Genomic DNA, 27508 nt, shown 5'->3' on the forward strand with positions numbered 1-27508 from the left:
AGGTTTGGAGGCAACTTGTTAGGGACGCAGGGACAAGTCACCCTTTAGGCGTTAAGAAGACTAGACGGTCCCAAGTGAGAGGAGAGGGAGAGAGCGTCACAGTTTTTATTTGTAATTCCTAAACCCCATTAGGTGGGGGTTGTGAAGGGAGTGATGAGGGAGGGGAGCAACTCCGCATCATTTGTATACCGCCCTAGAGCTATACATGAGATAAATTCAAGTAAAACATCATTTTATGCTTGTCGCCTAAAGTTCCCTTTTATTTGGGTACCTTGATAACTATGACAAATTTGCCCGGTCAATCAGATTACAGAGAGAAAGGCAAAACTAATTTGGTTTGTTTCCAAGGGAAAAAAACCCAACCCTGTTAAGCAGCACTTTGACACACATTCTCTTGTTTTAGTGCAACCCCTCCCCGCATGCTAAAAGGAGATGTTAATGATTCATATTTTTGGCAACTTCATTCATAAATCTCTCACGATGAGCCGTGCTGAGATCCGACATTACCTCAAGTGTTAAAAGCGATACTAGGAATAGACGAGAGGATTTAAGCTCCTTGACTCGCCCTGCCGAAAGGGGAGGTTATTAATAATGGTGTCAATAATGAGAGGATACGTATTGGTTGATTCGTAATAACCCTTCTCAGGCTACAAAGGGCATAATCTTTGAGCCATCACTCAATCTGGTAGGTAATTCCTAGCCCATTTATTTTATTTTAATTTGGGGGAAGGGGCGGGGGGTGGGGCGGGATGCCCCCTCAATCTGAAATCTAGATGCAGGATCTCTCCTGGTGACTGGATGCTTCTCCTCCCCAGACTAAAGGAGCTGTGAATTCTTTGAAAGATCTTTTACTGGTGTAAAATTGGCCCTGTACGAGACAGGATTACAGCTGCTTTTTCCTTCACGATCGCTAACCTTGTATCACCTGAAATGGAAGTATCATCCTCCAAAGTGCTAGAACATTTTTATTAACCACAGCCGTAGCGTGGACTCAGCGCGCTAGGCTGTCGAAGCTATTTCTCCTTATATCCCGCACAGTGTGCTGAGTAGGAAAACACACAGAAATCTTATTTAAGCTTTACAACTGAAACAATCTAACATGCCCACCGGTCGCCTGGCCATTTAAAAGTCATTTTACATCTCCCCCGCTCTGGGAATAAACAGAGAGCATTGCTTCCTGTCTCTTCAAAGTGTCAGGATACTGAGTGGAATGGCCAGCTTTAACCTGAGTGAAAGCAATGGAATAAAACGGCGTTCACAGTTCTTTCCGCTGGGCAGCGGTAATTGAGGAAGTTCTGCAGGAAATGCAATTTGCCAAACTCCTACAATTCTCATAACATTGCCCAAATGTCATTTCAATTATGCAGCTCAATCCTCGAAGAACCAGCCCCGAAAATTCTCTCCCATTGTGATTCCGACTTGCCGGGCCCACTGACGTGGGTTTACAGCTCTTCATCTACAAGCCGGGCGGTAAGTAAATCATTTCAAGTAGATTTGAATTTGCGTGGCATGATTACTTGGGGTGACTCAAAGCATGTAAAACAGTTCCCCATGTCCACCCGTTTAGAGATATTGTCTTGGTTATATTTCTCAAAATGGTCTTATTCCTCTCTGTCTCTCTGGCCAAATCAAATCTATTCTATCGGAGAAGCTCTGTAGCCTAGCAGGAAAAGCATGGGGTTGGGAATTAAGAGACCCGGGTTTGAATCCAGGCTCCGCCACTTGCCTGCAGGTAATCTTGGACAAATCACTTAACTCCCGAGTGCCAAATTTCCTCATCTCTAAAATGGGGATTAAATTCCTCTTCACCCTCTCTTATCCTGGAAGCCCCCTGTGGGACAGGGACTGTGTCAAATCTGATTATATGGTATCTACCCCAGTGCTTAGCAAGCAGTAAGTGTTTAAGAAATACCATAATTATTATCTATAGTCAGGATTGAAGGAAAACCTGAAGATCTCTTCAGATCACTCATCCCTGAGGGTCACCTAGGTATTCTTTCCCAGCCCTTAGAAGATGCTCTGAACACAATAAGCACATAGCGAATAATATAATTAATAAATAATATTAGAGAAGCAGCATGGCTCAGTGGAAAGAGCCCGGGCTTGGGAGCCAGAGGTCATGGGTTCGAATCCCGGCTCTGCCCCTTGTCAGCTGTGGGACTGTGGGCAAGTCACTTAACTTCTCTGTGCCTCAGTTACCTCACCTGTAAAATGGGGATTAAGACTGTGAGCCTCATGTGGGGCAACCTGATTACCCTGTAACTACCCCAGCGCTTAGAACAGTGCTCTGCACATACTAAGCGCTTAACAAATACCAACATTATTATTATTATAAATAATTGTAATCATGGTACTTAGTAAGCACTTTTGTGCCAAGCACTGTTCTAAACACTGGGGTAAATACAGGATAATCAGGTTGGACACAGTCCCTGTCCCCCATGGGGCTCACACTCATAATAACAATTAATCGTGGTCTTCATTAAGCACTTTCTACATGCCAAGCAGCGTTCTAAGCGCTGAGGTTGATACCAGGTAATCAGATCAGACAGTCCCTGTCCTACACTTTCCTTCCCCTCCATTCTCTGGTAGCTCTTTTCTTCAGAGTAACCAACCAACCCAACTAATAGGGGGTCTCAGAATGGTTCTGTGGAAGTTGCACGCTCTACGCTTCTTCTCCCGCTCCTACTGTCTGTAAACAATTTGTGTCCGCCTACCTCTCTCATTAGACTGTATCCTTCAAGGCAGTGACTGGGCCTGTGACTTCCATTATCCTTTCCCAAGTTCGTAGTATTGTGCCCCGCCTCCAGGGGAAACTCAGTTGACTGAGGGATGCTGTAGCTTGGAGAACTATGATAGTTGCTGCTTCTCTTGCAAAGAACCAGCAACAACCAATCAGTGGTATTTATTGTGCGCTTATTGGGTGCAGAGCGCTGTACCAAGCACTTGGAAGAGGACAATACGATGATAAATTCCCACCCCACAAAAGGTTTACAATCTAAAGGATGAATTTACAACTGGGAAAGTCCTAAAATGCCTTGCACATTTCTTCATTCTCCAGGGGTTTGGCATTCAGCTCCCTGGAATTTTGCAGAACCCCTTTTGAGAGAAGGTTTTAATACCACAGTTTTATCAGTAGTGAAATGATTAAAAAATGGCACCAGGCTAGCAGCATGGCATAGTGGATAGAGCACGGGCCTGGGAGTCAGAAGGCCTTGGGTTCTAATCTCTGCTTTGCCACTTGTCTGCTGTGTGACCCTGGGCAAGCCACTTCACTTCTCTTTGCCTCAGTGACCTCATCTGTAAAATGGGGATTGAGACTGTGAGCCCCAAATGGGACAGGGACTGTGTCTAACTTGATTTGCTTGTATCCACCCCTGTGCTTAGTACAGAGCCTGGCACACAGTAAACACCTGACAAATACATCATCATTATTATTACCACACAATCAGATCAGACACTGGTAGTCCTGATCTCTGTCCATTAGGCCATGCTGCTTCCCGATAGGCTTGAAACATATTAATAATGTTGGTATTTGTTAAGCACTTACTATGTGCAGAGCACTGTTCTAAGCGCTGGGGTAGATACAGAGAAATCAGGTTGTCCCACGTGAGGCTCACGGGCTTCATCCCCATTTTACAGATGAGGTAACTGAGGCACAGAGAAGTTGTGACTTGCCCACTCACACAGCTGACAAGGGGCAGAGAGCCGGGATTCAAACCCATGACCTCTGACTCCCAAGCCTGGGCTCTTTCTACTGAGCCACACTGCTTCCCCAGGCTACAGTTAGACTAGCAAACACCTTACTCTCAGTACTATGATCTCCAATTCTTAAATATCTTTGGGGAGAGGACATGCCACATGTTTTCTCCTCAATTATCACCTAAAAATGTTTCCTTAGATTTCCAGCTAGTCAATAAAGCAAAAGTTTGTATTGTGCACCGTATGAAGTGCTTAGGAGATGTATGAAAATCCACCTCTGCCCACAAGGAGCTTACAATCTAATGGAAGATGTTTTTGTTGCAATTATTACATTTCTTTTCTTCCACGGAATGGCCAACGGATCACTTTTCTTCCTATGTGGAGAAATGAGCTCGTTTCAAGAGTTCCCCTCATCTTTTCTGTTTTTACCTCTTTTACCGCACACTCTTTAGGCTAACTATGGCCATTCCTTCGGCTGTCATTTTTTTCCCCTATTGCATTCTTATTTCAGTGGCCTGAAATCCACTCGTCAGTGGCAGAGTTGCCAAAATAATATCAGTGTAACCAATCAGGTGATAAGCAAGTAGTTACATTTTGGAAAAGCAAGTGAAGTCACTGTGCTCTGAGATGGTTCTAAATAGGTCACAGTTTCTGTCAGGTAAAAGTCAAATTTGGTATTATCGTCTCTGTTTTTACATAAACCAGACAGACTGAATGGAGAAAATCCTCATTACTCTGCCGCCACTCACTCCCGGAGAGTGCAGGTTCTGGCAGCATTTCCATCATAAACCTTTGCCTGCTGCTCTCCCTGAAAATTCGCAAACACCGATTCCCACAAAGTCACGATGAGTTCCTACCTCATTACCCACTGAATCTTTCCCTCATTTTCATTCAGTCATCAACAGCTTCTCTGAGGCGTAGAATTTCAAGAGCATTTTGCACCTGGAAAGGTCAAGGGCTAGACTGAAGACAAGAGCAGTGGAGGAGGGCACAAGGGAAGAAGACCTCAAATCGGTACTGGGATATGACCCAACAAAAGATCTGAGGAGGACTTGGATCCAACGGAGGTGACTAGGGAGGAAATCATTACCTAGACTCCAGTTAGGGAGGATAATCGGGCTAAATTTCATCTCTAGACTGTAAACTCGTTATGGGCGGGGAAGGTGCCTGCTAATTCTGCTCTAATATACTCTCCCAAGCACTTAGTAAGCATTCTGCACTTAGTAAATACCCATGATTGATTAGTTCTGGGAATATTCAAACTTTATAAGGGAACTGTGTCACAGGTGAATATCCCCGACAGTCTTCTATGAGTGACTGCTGTTTAATATTAGGCGGGATAAATCCCGTCCCGCCAGTGTAGGGGAAGCTAATCAGTTTAATGAGCTAATGAAACCTGTTGAACGTGTTGCTGAAGGGACTCAGGGATGTCAATCAAGATCCCTTTTATTCCCACTGCATCTCACCCAAAAGACTCTCTTACGCTTGTCTTGGAACCACATTCCAAGGAGAGAGAAGCCCTGGACGGTGTGCTTTTCACTGTCCGTACACTTCTAGATTCCCCCACTGCCAACTCTGACTTCCCCTTAATAAACAACCCGCCCCTAGTATCACAACCCCTTTTGCTAGACAGAATGAAAAACTGGTGAGATTGCTGAAGGCTAGCCTCTATTAGGGCTTACTCTCAGATACCGATGGACTGATAATAATGATATTAGTGGCATCTATGAAATGCCTACTATCTGCCGACCACCGTGCTAAGCACTGTGATAGGTACAGGATAATTGACTTGGACACGATCCCTGTCTCACAGTCTTAAAAGGGAAGGGGAAATAGGTATTCCATGCTCATTTTGCAGTTAAATAAACTGAGGGCCAGAGAGGCTAAGTGACTCTCCTGGGGTCATACAGCCGGCAGGTTGCAGTTGCAATAGCGATATGATGAACATCCAACCTACACAAAACATTCAGGCATTTCAACCTCCTCAGGCTTGACCCCGTATCCCGCTGCCATCCCGGACAGTTTGGGGCTCACGGGTTAGAGGTCGGCAGGATTCGAAGGGAACAACAGGCATGTCTGCAGCCTGTGGTAATAGCTGTCTGATGGTATCCTAGGTAATCTAAGAGAGGTACAAAGAAGGAAAACGCCCCATTGAAAATATATCTCAGAGAATCCAGTCATCTATTTTAAGCTCTATCGCTCTGCATTTTGACAAAAAAAGAAAGGGCTAGTAGCAAAATCCAACTGCACTATAGTTCACCAACGTCAGATACTGGGAATGCTTTCTAAGCAGATTCTGGGAATTATCTCCAACCAGCTGCTCTATTGGTGCTGTGCCACTATCATCAGGACACAAGGCCCACCGCTGAAGAATGCTGAAAAACAGAAAGGGAAATTCTTAAGGAGCTAGACAGACTAATCAACAGCAGTTCAAAAAAGCTGATTATCATGGAGAATTTCCCAGGTGTCAAAACATGGGAAAAAGTCATGAGACCATTAGGGATTGGAAAGTTAAATAGCAATTGTCTACTCCTCGTTCATGAGTGAGCCAGCGTCGGCTTGTAAATACCAAGATCATCGTATGTTTCTACCTCTGAGGATGAGGTCCTACGTCAACTACCAAAATGTGAAGGCCTGGCTTTTCATTCAACTTTTGAGAAAGTCATTACCCCAAAGAAGCCTTGAAAAACTATAACTTGTCCAGATCTGGTGTCATTCTCTTCAGGAATCTCCCAAAAAGGCATCTAGTATCAGATCTCTACTGTGTTTTCCTCAATTTACTCTTGTTGTATCACACAAATTTTTATTTTCCAATTTTTTTCACACACAGTGGCAGTACTAGGGAATGTTCTCAATGAGGAATGGAAAACAGTGGGCCTTGAGGGGAAAGCAAGGGACTGGGAGTCAAGGGACCTGGGTTCTAATCCCAGCCTCGCCTCTCCACTGCTGTATTACCTTGGGCAAGTTGCTTAACTTCTTTGTGCCTCCATTTCCTCGTCTGCAAAACGGGGATTAAGTACTTATTCTTCCTCCATTTTAGACTGCCGGCCCTGTGTGGGACAGGGATTGCGTTCAGTCTATGTTGTATCTACTCTAGCGCTTAATGCAGTGCTTGGCACGTGGTATGTGCTTAACAAATACCCTAATACCACGAGTCTATTCTCAGCATGTCAATTTACAAGTTGGCCTAAAGTGATAGGGTGTAGTCAGAAATGGTGGTGCGCATTTGCACAGTTTTGTCCTCAAGTCTCAATCTCTGCCTCAGCAGTTCTCTATGTATAATACTCTTAGGGTTTTTTGGTGTGGTTTTTGAAACTTTAAATTATTGAATATCACGATGTAACCAGGAGTAACCAGGTAAGAGTGTAAAGCGGGTGACGTGGACGTAATATAGGAATTTGTATAACAAAACAGTCTGAGTGGTATAGTTGAACCTTTCTCCTAAATCAGTCGCTACGACAGTGTGATTTTCTCATTCCACAAGGTTCTTCAAGAACACCACCCATCACATTATAGCAGAAACGATTTTATGGAAAAAGGAAGTATCGCCACTCATTCTACAAATGCCACATTCATCACCGTTGCCGATGAGAGAGTTGACGGAAGGAGTTACTGTGATATTCCTCGGTTCTTGGCTGCTGGCAAGATTGTGGTTAGTGCCCTTCTGGCCAGACTACTGAAAAATAGCATTAACCCTGCCTTCTCTGAATCACTACCTGGCTTCAAACCAAATACACCTCAGCAAAGACTCTCTTTGCAGAAGGGGAAGTCCAGAAGACGTGCAGGAAGCCACACCAACACCGCTCTAATGATTTGAAAGGAGCTCCCAAAAAAAGCATGTCTTGATTCTATTTAGTTGCCATTGTTTTTACGAGATGTTCTTCCCCTTGACGCTGTTTATTGCCATTGTTCTTGTCTGTCCGTCTCCCCCGATTAGACTGTAAGCCCGTCAAACGGCAGGGACTGTCTCTATCTGTTGCCGACTTGTTCATCCCAAGCGCTTAGTACAGTGCTCTGCACATAGTAAGCGCTCAATAAATACTATTGAATGAATGAATGTCATCACCAGATTTGAGTTCCGGCAAGTATTAAGCAAAGGTGACGGTCACAGGACAGTCATCGAGAGAGTAAGGCTACCTTCTGGTAATAGAACTGATGGGATTAGAGGGAAAGTTGTCCTCTCTGACCCATTCTCCATCACCATCTAAATGCAGTCCTATTCAACTTCTTTTACAAGGTCACGCTTGACACTGCAAACGATCCTTGGAAACTGGTCTTGGGACATACCTTCTGATCAGTGGGGAAATCCTTCCACCTAAACCAGTCTTTCAGGGAGCTGCTGCAGCTGATGATAAAATGTCTGTAGCACATTCAGGCTAGAAGATGTGATTGTGAGTTGCTTTGCAGACGTAGCACAATAGCAGTGACATTTCGGAGGATGGTATTAGCCCCATATGCTATGGGCCGGGATCATATCTACCTACTCATAGTGCTTAGTACAGGTGTTCTGCACCCAATAAGTGACCAATAATTGCTTTTGATTATGTGGTTTTCTACATAGTATACACACATACACACACACACACACACACATATATGTATTACAGATAGGAATCTCTGGCATTTGAAGAAAATGTCACTAATATTATTGAATGAATTCAACAGTCTGCACTCATATGTGTGTGTGTGCGTGCATTGTGTGTGGGAGTGGGTGAGAGATTGAAAAGGTCAATGTAGAACCCACAATTCCAGCCACATCGTGTGCACAAAAAGGCTGTGGAAACAATATTGACTTGTCTCGGCGGTGTATCTGTTGCGTAGACAGGAACGACAGATGCTATTAGTACAGTTAAAGTCATATATGGGAATTTCACCAACAACGGCATCTTCTTTAAGCATAAAGGGCAACTGTATAGCAAAAATCAATAGAAGAGAAGACACTAACAATTACATTTGGGTACAAGTGATTGTTCTTTTTGAATTCCCTATGGCAACATGGCTCAAGCTAATCAATTAGTCTACGTTTCACAGTTGGAAATAATTATTTAAATTAATTTGAATATAAAACTGATGCGAATAGACTCCTGCGCCCCTTTTATATTCGGGAAGTAATTTTTTGGGTCATCTTAATTAGCCGTAGCGAAGTCGAACCAGAGATCTAAATCTACGAGCTTTTAAAAGCATCCAATTATGGCATTATTTTTAGTGAAATGACATTTATATTGTATTACTGGAGCACTTTCATGATGCTTTATATAAAAATGATTGTAGTGAGGAAAGCAAATGTAGTCAGTGGCATCTCTTCTCATTATGGTTTTCATTTTTACCTTTTTAAGGACAGAAATTGGGAAAATATGAAATAAACCATAGTCTGCTTTTAATAACTCTGATTATTTAAAATAAGAGCAGTAGTACTACTACTAATAATATTTATTAAGGATGAATTAAATGCCAAGCATCGGGCCAAGAGCTAGTCTGGTTAGAAAAAAATCCTATTTATTAAGTGCATACTGTGTACAGAGCACTGTACTAAACACTTGGGAGAGTACGACAGATGGAACTCCCTCTCCTTTCATCGAGGTCAAACCACAACTCTCTCCACCTTCGAAGTGTTTTTAAAATCACATCTTCTCCAAGAGGCCTTCCCCAGTTAAACCATCTGCTCCCCTTGTCCCCTTTTCCATATCTGTACAGATACAAATATGTATTTGACGAATCGTAAGCTCTTAACAAATACCATTAACAAAAAAGTGACTTGCCCTAGGTCACACAGCAGGTAAGTGGCTGATCCGGGAATAGAACAGGGTCTTCTGACTCCCAGGCATACCTCCATCACCTCTATCACCTATGAACTTGAATCTGAACCCTTTAAGCAGTTGATGCTCACCCCACCCTCATCCCCATAGCACTTAGGCACATATCCCAAATTCATTTTTTATTTTAACATTTGTCTCACCCTCAAAACTGTGAGCTCTCTGTGGGCAGGGATCATATCTACCTACTCATAATGCTTAGTCAGGCACTCTGCACACAGTAATTGACCAATAATTACTGTTGATTAATAGTTATGCTAAACAATCTAAGTTAGTTTTTTTATGGTATTTGGTAAGCACATACTTTGTGCCAGGCACTGTACTAAGCATTGAGGTAGATACAAGGCTGTCGGGGTTCACGGTCTTAGTCCACATTTTACAGATGAGGTAACTGAGGCACAAAGAAGTGAAATGAGTGGCCCAAAGTCACACAGTAGATAAGTGGAGGAGCCGGAATTCAAACCCTGATCCTTCTGACTCCCAGGCCCGTGTCTCTATCCGCTAGACCATGCTGCTGCTATAAACTATAAAAAACATTATCAGACAAGCAGGGTAATATCACTATTTCCTATTCAAGCTAATACACAATCTGAGGGTAAATGAATGGAAGCACAATTTTGATTTAATTGGGTTGTATATATGTATGGATTCAAACATAATGGCTGAGAGATTGGGGTAGTATAAATATCAAACTATTTTCTCTGATATCTAATCCCTGTCCACCTTTTCCCTGAGTCTCAGTTCAGCGTAGTGATGGGTTTGGAATCAGCAACCACTGATTGTTAGGTACCATTTAGAGGAACAGCACGGTGTAGTGGAGAGAGCACGGGCCTGGGAGTCAGAAGGACATGGGTTTTAATCCTGACTTTGTTACTTGTCTGTTCTGTGGCCTTGGGCAAGCCACTTCACTCCTCTGTGCTTCAGTTACCTTATCTGTAAAATGGGGATGAAGACTGTGGGACAGAGACTGTGTCCAACCCGATTTGCTTGTATCCACCCCAGTTCTAAATACAGTGCCTGGCACATAGTAAGCGCGTAACAAATACCATGATTATTCATTTTTATTATTTACTATGACAGGACAGTAATTTTCTGATAGTATCTGAATAGCAGAAAGGGGTTCTGACTTCTTCCAAAAGTTCCTCAACTGTCCTTATTTACCCATGACTAATAGCAGAAGCAGGATTGGTACTGACTTCTACAATTCAGTCCATTGGCTGTTACAAAAACTAAGTAGCTTAAAGGTGATAATTCCAGAAATGCATCGACTTGGGCCGTCCAAACACAGCCAGAGTCTTTATTGGAAGCACAAAGCAAAAAAATCATAGATTTTTGTCACCTAGAGACCATGCTGCCAAATAATGAATTTGCAAGAACTGGAAAATATCATCAACAAAACAAGTTTTTCATTTGCAAACTAACGGAAGAGTACTATGGTAACAGATGCTAGATAAATGCACGGTTTTGTGCATGAATGCCTTGAAGAAGCTTCAGATGAGCTTTGGCTTCTGAACAGGTTTTTTGCCATTTTCCCACCCACTTCTTCAATCTTTTTCAGGACAAGTTAACATAGCCTCGAACTTTAGGTTCTTACAGATTTCATCACCGTCATGGATGTTGGAGAAAAATGAAAACTTTGCTCTAGGAGAGGGGGAGAATGGGAAGTGGTGAGTAGATTTTCACATGGGATGTGGTAATCACATGAATGTCTTTAGTCTGGGCCATTCAAAATCTGGGAGACATGCGTATATTTATAACAGTAACTGGGGCATTTGTTAACCACCAACTACGTGCTGTACTAGAGCATGGGCCTGGGAGTCAGAAGGACCTGGGTTCCAATCCTGACTCCGCCACTTGTCTGCTGGGTGATCTTGGGCAAATCACCTCGCTTCTCTGTGCCTCAGTTATTTCATCTGTAAAATGGGGATTAAGACTGTGAGTCTTACCTGAGACAGGGGCTGTATCCAACCTGACTAGCTTGCATCTATCCCAGTGTTTAGAAGAGTGCAACAAATACCATTATTAAGTGTCGGGGAAGATACGCGATAATAAAATCAGAGACAGTTTCAGTCCCACATGGTGCTCCCAGTCTAAGGGGAGAGAGCACATGTATTTCTGTACTTATTTACAGTTGAGGAAACTGAGTCAAAGGGATCCTGCAGGACAGGGTCTCTGTCCAACGTACCCTAGTGCTCAGAACAGTATTTGACATACAATAAGCTCTTAAATACTACTTTTTTTTTTTTAAAGTGACTTGCCTGAGGTCACACAGCAGGTAAGTGGTAGAGCCAGGAATAGAACCATGGTCTTCTGACTCCCAGGCATGTGGCCAGACTGCTCTTTTAAAATTTTCTGGGCACCTTATAAAATGCCAAGATCGTTCCAGCTAAACTGGGGTTTAGAATCAGCCTGTTTCTAAGTAAAGCTGGCTTAATATAAGTTATTCTAAGAGATCAAACGTGGAAGTGCTTTGAAAACTTCAGATTGATTGAAGGCTATTGATATCATTTCAAGGATACCCAGCGAGGAAATATTTTCTGATTCTTATCTGGTGGAGACCTTAGACTCCCGTGAGATAGGTAGAGCTTCCGAAGAGTACGCACCCATAATGGGGGTGTGCAGAGAAAAGAAGAAAGCAGAGATGATGAGTTGAGACAAGAAAGCACCTTAGCTAAGGGATTCACAATTGCTATGACCACTCAGATGTTCAGAGACCCATTATTCAGTTTCCACTGTGATCCCTGCCACTCTTTAAACTTTCCCATTATTCTCTGGAGTGACAGGGAATAACACGGCAAAAGACTTCTTTGATACAACCTATGCAGTAGATTGTAACAGATCGCCCTAATTTTTCCTTTCAAGATAGTTTACCTATGTATATCTAACGGGGAATTCTTCATACGCTCCAAACACAGTGCATTCTGTCATCTCTACTTTCAGAAGATTGATTGACCGAACCTGACCTTTTCATAATACAGTTACTCGGCCAGATATAAAAAACAATTTTTTTGAAGTACAAAAGTCATAGTTCTCCAGGTTGAAAAATACAATAAACCATTAGAAATGTTGCCAAGCTGAGGATTTTCCAGTATTTTTTTCCCTTCCACTTTGCAGGGTTCTTTAAAAAAGACTTTAGAGGACTTTGTTCGATGGAGTCTGAATGGAGTTTCTTGTAAACTATTTCCTGCAGCTCTTGACTCAATGCTACTTCAAGGGTAAAGCAATAAAGGGTCAGATGGCTTTTGTCATAATAGCATTTGGGCATTTTCTCGTTTTCGGCAATTCTCATTTTGTTGATATTACTGGATCGGCTATCAGAAACCTCTTGATTTTATATAAGGCAAGTGAGTAGTTGGAATTATATTCGTCTCACCATTTATCTTCACTGCCTTACTTGGGTTCGTTTCAGAAATGGTATTTTTCATCGTAAATTGAAAAAGTAAAAATGAATCATAATTGAGACTATGATGTACATAAAGGGAAAGAAAAAATGTGTGATATGGTTCCTGAGTATACTGACAAGGCCAATTGTGCCACCTGGTTACTGACATGTGGGCAAATATATTAATTTAGAATGAGAGAAACCAATAAAAAACACAGGGCAATCTAGCCATATCTGTTTTATCAGCAATCATTGACTATCTCGATTATTGCATACGGAGACCCTGATTGCAGGGCAGGGGATGAATCCATTTATTGCTGTATTTTCTACTCTCCCAAGCCCTTAATACAGTGCTCTACACACAGTTAGTGTTCAATAAATACAATTGACTGAATGAGAGGAAGAAATTGATCAGCTACAATTTGAACGAAGAAGAGGATGAGGTTCCTTTATAAACTAATCTTACTTTCTACATGTTGGTACCAGGACTTTTCCTGTCGAGAACATTCCACTGCATTCTGCTATCCCAGCCAGCCAGCTTTTATGTGGTGGATTTAGGCAGGGTGAGAGGGTCACTGGCCCAAATTGGATTAATATTTGCCATCGTAGTACTCGATTTCACCTCAGTAGTAGTTCAAGAGGGGTGGAAGAAAAGGTACAATGATACAGTGAAAAACAGCATGGGAAGTGGGAAGCGGTGTCGCTTAGTGGAAAGAGCACAGGCCCGGGAGCCAGAAGATCTGGGTTCCAATACCAGCTCCACCATTGGCCTGCCTTGTGAACTTGGGCGAGTCACTTAAATTCTCTGTGTCTCAGTTTCCTCAGCTGTAAAAATGGGAATTCAACACCTATTCTCTCTCCTGTGAAGACTGTGAGTCCCATGTGAGACAGGGACTATGACCAACCAGATTGATTTATTTGTATCTACCCCAGTACTTAAAATAGTGCTTAACTAATGCCACTAAAATAAAATAAAATAAATAAAAGCAGTGTAGCCTAGTGGAAAAAACTTGGACCTGGGAATCAGGAGACCTGAGTTCTAATCTTGGCTCCAACATTTGCTAGCTATGTGACCGTGGGCAACTCACTTAACTTTGCTGAGTCTGTTACCTCATCTCCAAAATGGGGGATAAATCCCTGTTTAGCTTTCTCAACTAAAAATCTATGAAAAGATAACTTGCAATGGCACAGCTGGGCAAGAGCAATCTTTTATCTTTTCAAGCTTTTAATAAATCGGTTCAGGTACTTATTCCTATTGTAAATATTTTTTCAAATTGACTATATATTGACTCTTTTTCATTCTCTGATGGAGGTCATACCTGAGAAGCAGTGTGGCCTAGTGGATAGAGCATAGGCCTGGGGGTCAGAAGGGCCTGGGTTCTAACTCTGGCTCCACCGCTTGTCTGCTGTGTGATCTTGGGCAAGTCACTTCACTTCTCTGTGCCTCAGTTACCCCATCTGGTAAATGGGGATTAAGATTGGGAGCCCCGTGGGGGACAGGGACTGTGTCCAACCTAATCACTTGGAATGTACCCCAGCGCTTAGTAACAGTGCCTGGTACATAGTAAGCGCTTTACAAATGCCAAAATTACTATTTTTATTTTATTGACCATCTTGGGCCAAGCACAACAGTAGTAACAATAATTATAACAATGATTGTATATTAATATTATTGCTCTATTAATATTAGTGTGGATACTAGTAATATAATATTAGAAATAATGGATATAGGAAAATAACTAGCACTTCATATATTTGCCAATCATTTTGCTAAGTGTTGTTGTAATACCATGTAATCAGTTGAGATATAGTCCCTGTCTCTTAGGAGGTTCACAGTCAAAGCAGAAGGGGGAATAGGTATTTTATCCCCATTTTACAGATGCAGAAACCGAAGCACAGAGGTTTAGTGACTTGCCCAAGGTCACACAGTAGGTAAATCATAAAACAGGGCGTAGAACCTGGGGCTCCTGACCCCCAATTCCACTCTTTCCCCTGGGCCACTACATTCTGGATATGTGGTCAAGACAATATTTGAAGTGCCTGCAATTAGATTATAAACTTCTGAAGGGCAGAGATTTATTTATCTCTTGAAATTTCCCTCTGAATCTACAGTAATGTGTTGGCGAAACGCAGGTACCCAACAAATGCAGTTAAGAATTCTACTTATTTTGAATACAATGGAAATCCTTCCTCTTTCCTGATGTCCAGGGAGCTGAGACTTTTTTCTTCTGTTATCTAAATACTTACTTTCAGCCCACCGCTCCGTCATTCATTATATTCTATCAGGCATCAACTGTTGTAAAGTAAATAAAATGATAAGGTAACAATTGAAACTAAAAATAACGTTCAAACCTATTTTCATGAGTAAAGTTATTTAACAGATTGCTGTAGTTTTTCATTTCCTTTCGTTAATCCAATTTGTTGAGAACATTTCTGATCCCTGGGGGAAAAAATGAATATGTGTTCTATTTAAATGTGTTAGAAAAAAAAATTCTTCCTTTATCTTTTTACGATCACCTTAAAATAAGATCTTGGTTTATCAGAATGCAACAAGGGGCAAACAGGATCAGCTAGAAGTAAACAGTCTTTATCTCTAAAACCACTGAATAGGCAGTAAACAGAAACACCCATCTTACTATTACCTCCATCCAATTATCCAGTTCCCAGACAACGAGCAAAACCAAAAAACCCCTCCTTCATTTTTGAAATATGGAATAGTTTCAGATATTCTCTAAGATCCTTGATCTTCAATTGCCCCTGAAGCTAATACCCATATTTGCAATTACTTTTCTAAAGTTCTTTTATTGGTTTACTCCAAACAGTAAGGGAATCATTCATATGCATCCTTATCTCATATATTTGAACTAATAAATCTACATGCCGCCTATACTGATACATTGCACTGAGCTATACACTGGCAATAACTATTTTAGTTTTGTGGGTGTCTGGCCAATCTGCTGTAAACAGCTCAATTTTTAAAAGCAGAATTTTTTACATGGTTAAATTGATTATTTTAATGAGCAGTCTGCCATCTTTGTCACCAAATTTATTCCCTAATCAGTGATAATTTGGGGAGCTGAATTCAGCGGTTTTGTTAGGTCCAAAGCCACAAAATGGAGAAGCAGTAAAGTAATTAACTGAAAAATGGGAGCCACGACCACTTCATCAATCGACCATTTATTTCGCGCAGAGCACTGTATTAAGCACTAGGAAGAGTACAGTAGAATTAGCAGACATGATCCCTGACTTCCAGGATTTTACAATCTACCTGGAGGTTCAGAGAGCAGTCAGGAGATGACTAGTAACAATAACGGCATTTATCAAGTCCTTATTATGTGTGGTGCAGAACTGATTCAGTTCTCATTATACACCTGCATCAACCCATCGCTAATATTTATCGAGCAACTATTATGTGTAGAATACTGTACTAAACACGTGAGTAGTACATGTGAGGATTAGAAGACATGCTCCCTGCCGCAAAGAGATTACAGTATAGCTGGGGAGAAAGTCATTAAAAGAAATTTCAGGTAGAAAGAAAAAAAAGAATAACATTAAGTGCAGTCATGCATTTGCATCCAAGCCTTCAAACTTCCACGTGTAATTACCTCAGTTGCAAAAAAGATCAAGTAAGCAGACATATAGAAGTAGTAAATATAACCTCAAGTTAATCAAGTCAGTAAAGAACTATTCCTGTCCCACATTGTGGTTCAGAGTCTAAGTAGAAGGGAAAACAGTTATTGAATCCCCATTTTGCAGATGAGGAAACTGAGACACACAGAATTAAGTGACTTGCTCATGGTCACAGAGCTAGGATTCAAACCCAGGTCCTCTGGCTCCCAACCCTTGAGTTTAGTCCCCTACACCAGGCTGTTTCCTCAACTTACAGTCTAACAGAGAAGATGGACATAAAAATCTTCACCAATAGGGCAATCAGAATAAATTTACTGTACAATTGATTATGCACATATACAAAAGAGCTGAAGGAGGATATATATGAATAAATGGAGGATACAGAGGGTGTAAATAAATAATAATTATGGCATTTGTTAAGCTCTCTATGCCAAGCACTGTACTAAGCACCAGAGTGGATACAAACAAATTGTGTTGGATACAGTTCCTATCCCACATGGGGCTCACAGTCTCAGTCCTCATTTCACAGATGAGGGAACTGAGGCCCAGAGAAGGGAAGCGACTTGCCCAAGGCCACGCAGCAGACAGGGATTAGACCCCAGGTCCTGCTGACTTCCAGGCCCGTGCTCTATCCACTGGGCCATGCTGCTGCTCCAAGTGAAGAAGTGTCATCTTTCTCGCTAAAGGAGTTCATGGATTCACACTCTGCACAGACACCCAGTAAAATACCAACACTTGGCCAGCTGGTGTTAATATCAGGGCTGCACTGTACTATTCACAGGTTTAGTACAGTAGTCTACACGTAATAGTTGCTCAATAAATACTATCAATTGGTTGATGCAGGTGTATAATGAGTACTGAGTCACTTCTGCACCATGCATAGTAAGGACCTGATAAAGGCCATTATTGTTATTAGTCATCTCATGACTGCTCTCTGAACCTCCGGGTAGATTGTAAAATCCTGGAAGGCTGGGATCATTTCTGCTAATTTTACTGTATTCTTCCCAGTGCTTAATACGGATAGGCTGATATCAGGGTTTTCAGGCCTGAATTTGAACTGCCCAAGTGGTCCTTGTCTTCAGCACCCTGCTTGAACTAGAAAGAGGGATTCTCACGCAATCCGAATCAACCTCTCCTCTGACCAGAATGGAGTCCACCCACATAAACAGCCAATGGCTTGCAGGTAACATCCTCCTTGTGAGCTCACGTCGCTATGACAACAAAAGATACCCAGCTGTGACAACCCAGCTTTGCATTTTCCCCTGGACTTGTTTCCCCTCAACACTTCAGTTAGTCCCAGGGGAAAGCCTTGACACTGGGGGAATTCTATGTGGCTCGATGTGTTTGATCCCTCTTTACACTTTCATCTCTTAGACCGCTTCCACGATTCTCCTCCAGATCTCAGAAATGCCCGGTGACCTGCGGTTCGTTTCCCACAGTTCCGAGAAAGAGAGAGGGCATTCATGTAAAGAACAGAGTCATAAAGAATTTGATCTTATTTAAATGACCACACGAAGACGACTTGGTCCAAAAAGGGAACGGAAAGTGATCAATGTTAAATTAGCTTTGAGGAAAAAGGCATTTTTCCTGAGTGCTCAACCAGGTCCTTCCACAGCAACACTTCAAGCATAACTTATTTATGTGATAAAGGTCTCGACAAGAACGAAAATGACACGAAAGCGCACCACTCTCCTGAGACCCTTAAAAGGTAACCTTAGCAAGAACTGGAACAGTTGTTTACATATCCCTTTGACAAACAACCCCATAAAAAAATGGGACACAATGCAAACTCAAAATGTTTTCATAACTCTGAAGGCCATTTGTCCTGTGATACTTCTCAACCAAGAAGCTTTTGTCAGTGATCATCTCAATGGGTCACCCGTATTTGGAGACCAATAGGAACCATGGTCTCCTAATTCTTCCCAAGTAAACTAAGTAAAATTTAAAAAAATCTTCCTATGTATTTTACATAACAAATGTGCTTTGATAAATTAATGAAAATAATTAGCATGGATGAATAAAGTTTGAGGAATACCCCAGTAACAGAATTCAAAATTTGGTCTCTAAAAATTGTTTCGTAGAAAAACATGACCATTTTTGATCAAAAGACAAAAAACATAGGGAGTAATCTAAAAAAAAAAGTGCAGTGAGAGATCAGGAAGAATTCCTAAAAGTGACAATTGTTGAAAAATGAGAAGGTAGGGCTAACAGTAGCATTTATTTATTTATGTTGGTGCAATGAACTGTACTAGGTACTTGGAAAGTAGAAAATAAAGAAGTAACACATTCCCTGCCCATAAGGAGCTTACACTACAACTGGGGAAACAAAGATGAAGTGATTTTCAACTAGAGTGGCCAAAATAATTGAGCATGCATAAAATCACGAGGGCTATTTCCTACAGATGGCTGTGCAATCTCTTTTTGAGAAGTTTTTTTTTTTCAAAAAATAGGATGTAGAGCAATCATTGTCATGCCTAAAGATTTGGAGTCAATGACCCAACATGGCTTATTTTCAGGCTAAGATTATGTTCACATCATCAGTGCCAATTTGATGGGGTCAACCCTTGCCCCCCGGCAACATTTTAAATCAATCTATTATATTCATTGAGCACTTACTGTGTGCAGAGCACTCTACCAAGTGCTTAGGAGAGTACAGTATAACAATATAACAGACACATTCCCTGCCCACAATGAGTTTTCAGTCCAAAGACTAAATGTTCTTCCCTTTTAGACTTTGAGTCCAATGTGGGATAGGGACTGTGTCTGACCCGCTTATGTTGCATCTACCTCTTTAACACCTCGATCTGACCCGCCAGAATTATTTATTTCAGGCTTGTGACAAGATTGTAAGGTCCTGGAGGGCACGGACTATGATGATTCAGACAGATAATGGCTCTCCCCTACTTCAAAACCTTATTGAAGTCACATCTCCTTCAAGAAGCCTTCCCTGACTCCTCTCCTCTCCTCCCATTCCCTACTGAATCGATCTGACATTCCCTTCATCATCGTCCTTCCCATCCACACAACTCATTGTATAATTTATTTATTAATTCATTTATGTATATTAATGTCTGCCTCCTCCTCTAAATGTTTGGAGTCAATAACCCACATGGCTTCTTTAAGGCTAAGGTAATATTCACACCGTAGTTCCAATTTGATGGGGACACCCCCCCCCCCAACCCACCCCCCCTGGAAAATTTTCAATCAATCAGAGAACTGAACTAAGTGCTTGGAAACATACAATAGAATTAGTTATTCCTGCCCTCAAGGAGCTTACAATCTAGTAGGGGAAAAGAGGCCTTAAAATGATTTACAGATAGGAAGTAAAGAGAGGAAAGTAATAGAGAATATAAGGCCCTCTGAAACCCGTCCTCACTATCCATCTTCCCTGGTGTCCTTGCCCCCTTTTTGCCTCCTGCACTCAAAAGGAAGAGTTGACACTTCTCATTTACGCATATCTATTAAAGTGGTGACACTATATAATAAGGTAAAATTGTAGTAACATTTAGAGCCCTTTACACCTGTTTGGAAGAATGGTAAACAATCTGGGAACTTTTCAAAAAGAAAAGCACTACTTTTGGAGACAGAATTCATGGCTGAATCAACCAGTGATTCCTCAGAATGACCACTGATCAGCCTGGCAGCTTTAGGACTTGGGAACATGGTACCTTTTTACCATAGCCATCCAAAGTCACACATTTAAGAACAGTTTGGTGGGGTTAGGGAAATCGGAGAAAGGATATTTTTCAGGGAGATTAAGTTTCTCCTTCTACCTTCAGAATATGAGCAATTCCTTTCAGGAATGGTTTTCCCTAAAAACGGTTCCTTAATTGGTTGTTTATAATTCATAGTTTCCTCTAGTCCAGAAACATGTTTTCTTTTCCACTTACCAGGCATGGGGAAAATGGTATCTCACCCTCTCTAACTTTCACTGACCATTCCACTCAAAGATTGAATTGGCATTTTAATCATAATCTCTACTAATCCAATGTGAACACTGAGACTCTTCACAAAGCCCCAGAAGAAATTCTTTACCCAGAGAGAAGCACTCAAGTTGACTAACATCCAGGAGGAATGAAGATGATGTGCTTAATAATACATTTGAGTATGATTCATACACAATGAAGATTATTATAAGTTTATTGTTCATTTTTTATTTATTTAGATTGCAATTTATAAATGTTCTCTCATCAAATAAGCCTCTGGGTGCATTTATGTAATGAAAACATCATTTAAAGGAAAAGTGCATGAGACTAGTGACAGCAGCCCAGTATCAGCGGGCACAATTCATTTTTTTCAGTCTCCTCTCAGTACTGTTTCTACCATACCCTTTGCTATGCTCCTAACACCAAAAATCCTCGTTATCCAGTAGACCAATAAAAGCAAGATCAACTAGAAAAACCCAATCTCTGAAAATGACTCCAGAATCTCAAAGCAGTCAATGCTCCATTCAGCAGGTTGTAAAGTCTATCCTGGTTTGGACCCTTAAATAAGACTGAACATTTTGATTCTCCCTGCCCAAACAAGAGCAATTCAACATCCAATCTAAGAAAGTGAGTAAAGCAAGGAGAAGAAAATTCATTTCCAAACTAGCATATTCACCACCTGCAGTGTGATTGTTGGGCTTTAAATCGAATTAAATAGTCCCATATTACCCCCGATAATTATGTTCATTTTTGATCAATCATTTACTGTGCTCAATAAATACCATTGATTGATTGCAGAACACTGTATTAAGCACTTGGGAGAGTATAAAACAGTGGAGTTGAGGGACATGATTCCTGCCCATGAGGGGCTTGCAGTCTAGAAGGGAGTAACGTTATTTGTGAGTTCCCAAGATTACTTCTAACTCTACTCTTTCTGACTAAGCTTAAGAGAAACTTGAACCTGCTGCTCTGAAATTGTACTCTGAAGAGTGCTAAAAAGTACTCCAAATGGCAGCCCACAAAAGGAACACAATCAAGAATTAAAGTTGGCTCCCACTCGCAGCCGGACAAGCACGAAATGAGAAGCAGTGTGCCCAAGTGGAAAGGGCACGGGTCTGAGCGTCACAGGACCTGGGTTCTAAAGCCAACTCTGCATTGTCTGTTGTGTTACCATGGAAAAGTCACTTAACTTCTCTGTGCCTCAGTGTCCTCATCTGTACAATAGGGATTAAGACTGTGAGCCCTATTTGGGACTGGGACTGTGTCCAACTTGATCGTATGTATCTACCCCAGCGCGTAGAACAATGCAGGACACGGTAAGTGCTTAACAAATGCCATTAAGGAAAAAATGACAGGAAAATTATGAGGTTCAGTGCTCCCGTGGAAAGGGTCTGCACTCACTGAGCTCTCTGTCTTTTACACCTCATCACCATTACCAAATATCAATGCTTCGAGGTTGGTGCTTGGTCAGAAGTCTGACTTGGAAGCAAATGTACTTGGGGAAGATCCTCCTTGGACTTCTCCAAACTACAGCGGGTCTGACCCGATTACACCATCCATCAACAGGAAAACAGATGGGTGTTGGTTTTGTGCTCAACTCTGTGGTAGGTTTGAGATGGTCAGAACAGATGCACTCCCTGTCCCATACAGGAAACACAATTTAGATGCACTCCCTGTCCCATATAGGAAACACAGTTTACGAGGGAGGGAGAATAGGCATTATTTTCCTTTATTTTACAGTTCAGGAAACAGTAGCACAGAGAGGTTAGGCAACTTAGCTTAGGTCACACAGCAGCCAGGACTAGAACCTGGCTCTCCTGATTCACAGTCCTGTTCTCTTTCCACCAGGCTAAGCATAGGGATGAATTTCAGGAGAGGCACGTGAACACATTTTAAACATCCCTACCATCATCAAATTGATTCCCAGTGTGCCTGAATATGCCCTGTTAAAAACTCTAGAGTTTCACAGAAGGAAATTGAGAACCACTGCATTATGGCATGATATTTCTGTGAAGGTTTCTTGATTTTTGTGCTTAGGTAAACATTAATTCTTGAAATGAGAAAAGCAAGGGCTAATAGGCTATTAAACGTACTCACTTTACACAGGAGCATATATTTCATTATCGTCAAATCCGTTTCCAGATTGTTAACCATAAAAGAGGGTAAAACTAGTATTACCAGGGTTGAGGCAGCTTATTTTAGTCTTTTAATGCATTCATGCTAAGCGGCGCTTGTAGAACTATTAAATAATTTAAGTGCTTTCTCTAGTAGAGTTCAGGCTATTTAAGCAGAAGAGCATCTTTCCTCTTAAGAAACCATAAAATGGAAAATATTAACAAGGCATTACAAGGTGACCCATCAAGTATGGAAAAGTCTTCGTAATGCTTGCCACAAGTCAAAAAAATGTTTATGAATAGATGAGACAAGGAAATAGTTTTAAAATGAAGAAAAAATAACGTTTTCAATTCCTGTCAATACTTTATTTTGAAGTCCACATTTGGGTTCTTAAGATGCTACTTGAAAAACGACCACTTAAACCAATATGTTTTTAACTCTCTAAGATCCATCATCGGTCCAGGCCGATAAAGTGTAGCCTCTAAGAGTCATAGTTTGGGAGGCAAATTCAGTAACACAGCCTTCCAGAAAAGTTTGAACCAAAACTATATATCTCTGTGGCATTAACTTGATCAGTGATATTAATACGTGCTAACAGCTCCAAAAAACAAAATGATTTACTTGTGACCTACTTCTATGACAACACCACATCTGGGAATTTTATCTTCAAATGATCAGTTTTCTCTAAATGAGTCAACTTCTAAACTTAATTCCAACAATTCTTCTGATCCAAGTGAGATAAATCAACTTATTCAGAGTAACAGGATAGTATTGCATACCTTCAAGAACAGCCATTTAAACAGCATCTGGGTTAGAGGGAAGAAATCTGTCCATCAGGAAGGATGTGTCAATTCATTGCATGGAGGCATTCTTCTTCTTCTTTCTCTTTACACCTGAGAAAGTATTTCTAGCCTTCTGTCTCCATACAGCCATCTAAACACAAATAGAAATGAAAAAAAAAATGAGATGTGGTTCCATTTAAGCAGCCCAGTAGTAACTATGTGTGACTTTTTAATTACATATAATTCACATTTGTTGAATTCAGTTGTGATTAGACATTTGGAATGAAAGTGAAGAAGAGTCAGATGGATCAGAAGTTGGCCTACCCTATGAACAAAATGGAAACACTTGGCTGCCTCTTCACCTGATGAACAAAAACATCAAATGAGGGGGCATCACGTTCGAAACATAGGTCTTCGAAAATACCAAAATACCAAGACTGTTTGAGACTAGAAGCTTCAGGACAAAGGAAAACGGAGCTAGGGATCTAAAGTAAGAAAGACAACACTGCAAGATGCGGCAATCCTTACAGAAACATGATATTGAAGGGATTGCCAGGCGCATATGGATCTTAGTCTCACACACACACAAACCAAAGCAATCAATTAATGATACCTGTTGAGTGCCATACTAAACCCTTGGATGAGTACAATAGAAAAGAGTTGGTGGGCATGATCTCTGCCCACAAGGAGCTTAGAGTCTAGACATATTCATCTCACTGTCATTTAGCAGCATCTCCCAACTCCACATTTGAAGCACAGACACACGTATCATTTGTATCTCTTATGGAATAACAATAATAATAATGCATTTGTTAAGCCGTTACTTTGGACCAAGCACTGTTCTAAGAACTGTGGTAGATACAGGTTTATCAATCTGGTCATAGTTCCTTTCTGACATGGGGGTCGCAGTTTAAGTAGGAAGGAGAACGGGCATTGAATCCCCATTTTGCAGATGAGGAAACTGAGGTACAGAGAAGTTAAGCAACATGCCCAAGCAAGAGAGTGGAAGACCCAGGTCCTCTGGCTCCCGGGCTCGAGCCCTTTCCTCTAGGCCACGCCGATTCTCCTCATGGAAATGATGCAAATTATGGAGATGACATAAATCAATCGTTAATTAGTAGAATTACTTCAGTCAAGGAAGTGAGAGGCTTTTATAAAACATATTTGAAGTCTGGACTTGGAAATGATGCTTAGATAGTATTTACAAATAGGAAAAGGTGCAGTCATCAGGTATGCTTTTTTCAACAATGACTAAGTGAGGGCCGAGGAATGCTTATTGCCATAAAAAAATGACAAATTGTCTATTCAGACAGTACATTCACCTGCAAGCCATGTCATATATAATTAGCTATATGTGGATTGGATAAGAGAGTCTGGATGCCTCAGACTCATTACCACCACTGAAGAACCAAATCAAGTTCATATATTCATATACTACTCCTTTTTAAAAAAAAAAAAAACCACAGGTATTTGTTAAGCTTTTACTATGTGTTTTGCTGTATGAAATGTTGGGGTAGATACAGGGTAACCAGGTTGGACAGTCCCTGTCCCACAGAAGACTCGCAGTCTTTTTCCCATTTTACAGATGAGGTAACTGAGGCCCAGAGAAGTGAAGTGACTTGCCCAAGATCAGTCAGCAGACAAGTGGCAGAGTCAGGATTTGAACACAGTCCTCTGACTCCCAGGCCTGTGCTCTTTCCACTAGGCCATGCTCCTCTCTCTCTCTGTTCCTTGGCAAGTGGAAATTCTGCTGGTCCCTCAGTTAATTAATCAATGATATTATTGAGTGCTTACTTGTATAGAACACTGCACTACGGCACTTAGGAACGTACAATCCAGTTGTTCGACAACACTCTCTACTTTTAAGGAGCTTACCCAAGCCATTAAAGGATTTATTTGTCCACCCCATTCAAGGAAGCTCTAATAACCAGAAAGAATTTTTTTTGAGATCAGATAATTCATTTCATTTTGACACCTCATGCATTACATGAATATGTAGGTAATTCTTCATTTGTAACTTAATTGACTTGCAGTGCATCAAAAGATAAATCACAGCTTTTCGTGGTTTGACGTCGAATATGTAAAATTTTCTTTGAAGATAATATTTTAGCCACAGAAACAAAAGATATAATAGACGGCAAATGCATTTCCTTTAAATTTTCTCTTTCAATTATTCTGTGCTCAAACAAAACTTGACTTCTATTCTCTAATAAACATAGTGGCTTTCTGCTAAGAAATACTTTTATGTGCAGTTTGACCCCAGGTAAAAACTCTGCTGGATATCACAAATTTCATTTATTTCTTTCAATAAGAAAAAGAGCTAGTAAGAGTCTTGAGAACGATGAAAGTCATGGTAAAAGCCACAGCAGCCCTGGGTGTCCTTTTCAGTGCAAAACACATTTCTTTTTGTAGTGAAGCGATAGAATGCAGGCACACAGGTTTAAATCTCACAACCTATAATCCATATAACTTTAATTGTACTCATAAATATTCAACTGAGACTTAGGCAATTTATGGTTATAGAAATACAACTACACACACACACACAAAAGCACTGGCCTAAGGCCCCGAGCTTAAGAAGCTGTAGAAGCAGCGTGGCTCACTGGAAAGAGCACGGGCTTTGCAGTCAGAGGTCATGGGTTCGAACCCCGGCTCTACCACTTGTCAGTTGTGTGACTTTGGGCAAGTCACTTAACTTCTCGGTGCCTCAGTTACCTCATCTGTAAAATGGGGATGAAGACTGTGAGCCCCACGTGGGACAATCTGATTCCCCTGTGTCTACCCCAGCGCTTAGAACAGTGCTCGGCACATAGTAAGCGCTTAACAAATACCAACATTATTATTATTATTATTATTATTAAAAGAAAGGAGTTAAAACCAAATGAGACTCAGGCAATGGATCTCTGACCTCTGGGAACTGAACCATCAGTCAATGGTATTTACTGAGTGCTTACTCTCCTGGATTAGTGGAAAGAGCTCGGGCTTGGGAGTCAGAGGTCATGGGTTCTAATTCCGCCTCTGCCACTTGTCAGCTGTGTGACTTGGGGCAAGTCACTCAACTTCTCTCTGTGTCAGTTACCTCATCTGTACAATGAGGGATTAAGACTGTGAGCCCAGGTGGGACAACGTGACTACCTTGTAGCTACCCCAGTGCTTAGAACAGTCCTTGGCACATAGTAAGCGCTTAACAAATGCCATCATCATCATTATTATTATTACTCTATGCAGAACTAAAGCACTTGGTAGAGTACAGCACAATAGAGCTGATAGACACGATCAATCAGTGGCATCTATTGATTGCGAACTACGTGCAGAACACTGTACTAAGCACTTAGGAGGGTACGACAGTGGACTTGATAGATGAAATGCCTGCCCTCAAAGAGGCTGCAACTCATTCTACTTCCTTCTCCACCGTCCTTCGGCCTTGGGGTTCACAGGGAATCAACAGCAAAGGAGAGAGAGGGAGAATGTGTGTGGACGTGGAAGATGTGCTCATTTTCTTCTCCGGGCAAGACGGTGAGCCCTGAGGTGAACTCTACATGTCCCTTTCTACCGAAGAACTCTATTAGGATGCATTTCACAGGAATCCATGGTCCCCCTTTGAAGACCTTCCTCAGACTTGTAACTTGTTCTGAAAAGTCCTGGATGTATTATTCAATCCACTGCTCCCTTTGCCAATGTTGTCCGAAGATGAACTGTACGCTTCCTAAAAGGGTTGAAAATCCTAAGACACGTCTTCTGCATCTGAACGTCTTTCATTATACTGCATCATATAGATCACTGTGATCATCACGGAGTCTTACGCAGATTTAAGGAATTTTGGGAGGAAATCATTTAAGTGATGCCCCAAAGGCAAAATGTGGTCTCCATCATTCTACCCCTGCTTCCTCATTCTCTCTTCTTTTTTATTCCTCGAGACGCCTTCACAGGACCCACACAAATTACCCCACCCCCATTAGCTCAGAGTCTAAAGGCGTGAGGTCTGAACTTCAGGCAAAAGAAAAGAAACGGTATTGGGAAAGCTTAGCCTGAGCCGGGGTAGAATATGCGTAGGATGACACAAGGCGATGCTATTGTTGGTAGTTATTAAACTAAGCACTGGGGAAGATCCAAGATCATCAATTTAGGCAGTTTCTGTCCCACTGAGGGCTCAGCATTGAA

General features: G+C 41.4%; 2 long non-coding RNA genes across 2 annotated transcripts in view; one reads left to right on the forward strand and one right to left on the reverse strand.

Moving 5' to 3' along the window:
• LOC103168407 overlaps positions 1-27508 on the reverse strand; it is a 114825-nt gene that overhangs the window by 86619 nt on the left and 698 nt on the right. Inside the window, exon 2 of the long non-coding RNA XR_485421.2 lies at positions 23345-23498. This is a non-coding gene — a long non-coding RNA (uncharacterized LOC103168407). The remainder of the gene's footprint in view (positions 1-23344; positions 23499-27508) is intronic.
• Positions 17785-20665, forward strand: LOC114816366. The gene is made up of 2 exons (XR_003764133.2): positions 17785-18232; positions 20418-20665. It is a non-coding gene; the product is annotated as an uncharacterized LOC114816366 (long non-coding RNA).

The sequence above is a fragment of the Ornithorhynchus anatinus genome, chromosome 14 (assembly GCF_004115215.2).
Source record: "Ornithorhynchus anatinus isolate Pmale09 chromosome 14, mOrnAna1.pri.v4, whole genome shotgun sequence".
Lineage (NCBI taxonomy): Eukaryota > Metazoa > Chordata > Mammalia > Monotremata > Ornithorhynchidae > Ornithorhynchus > Ornithorhynchus anatinus.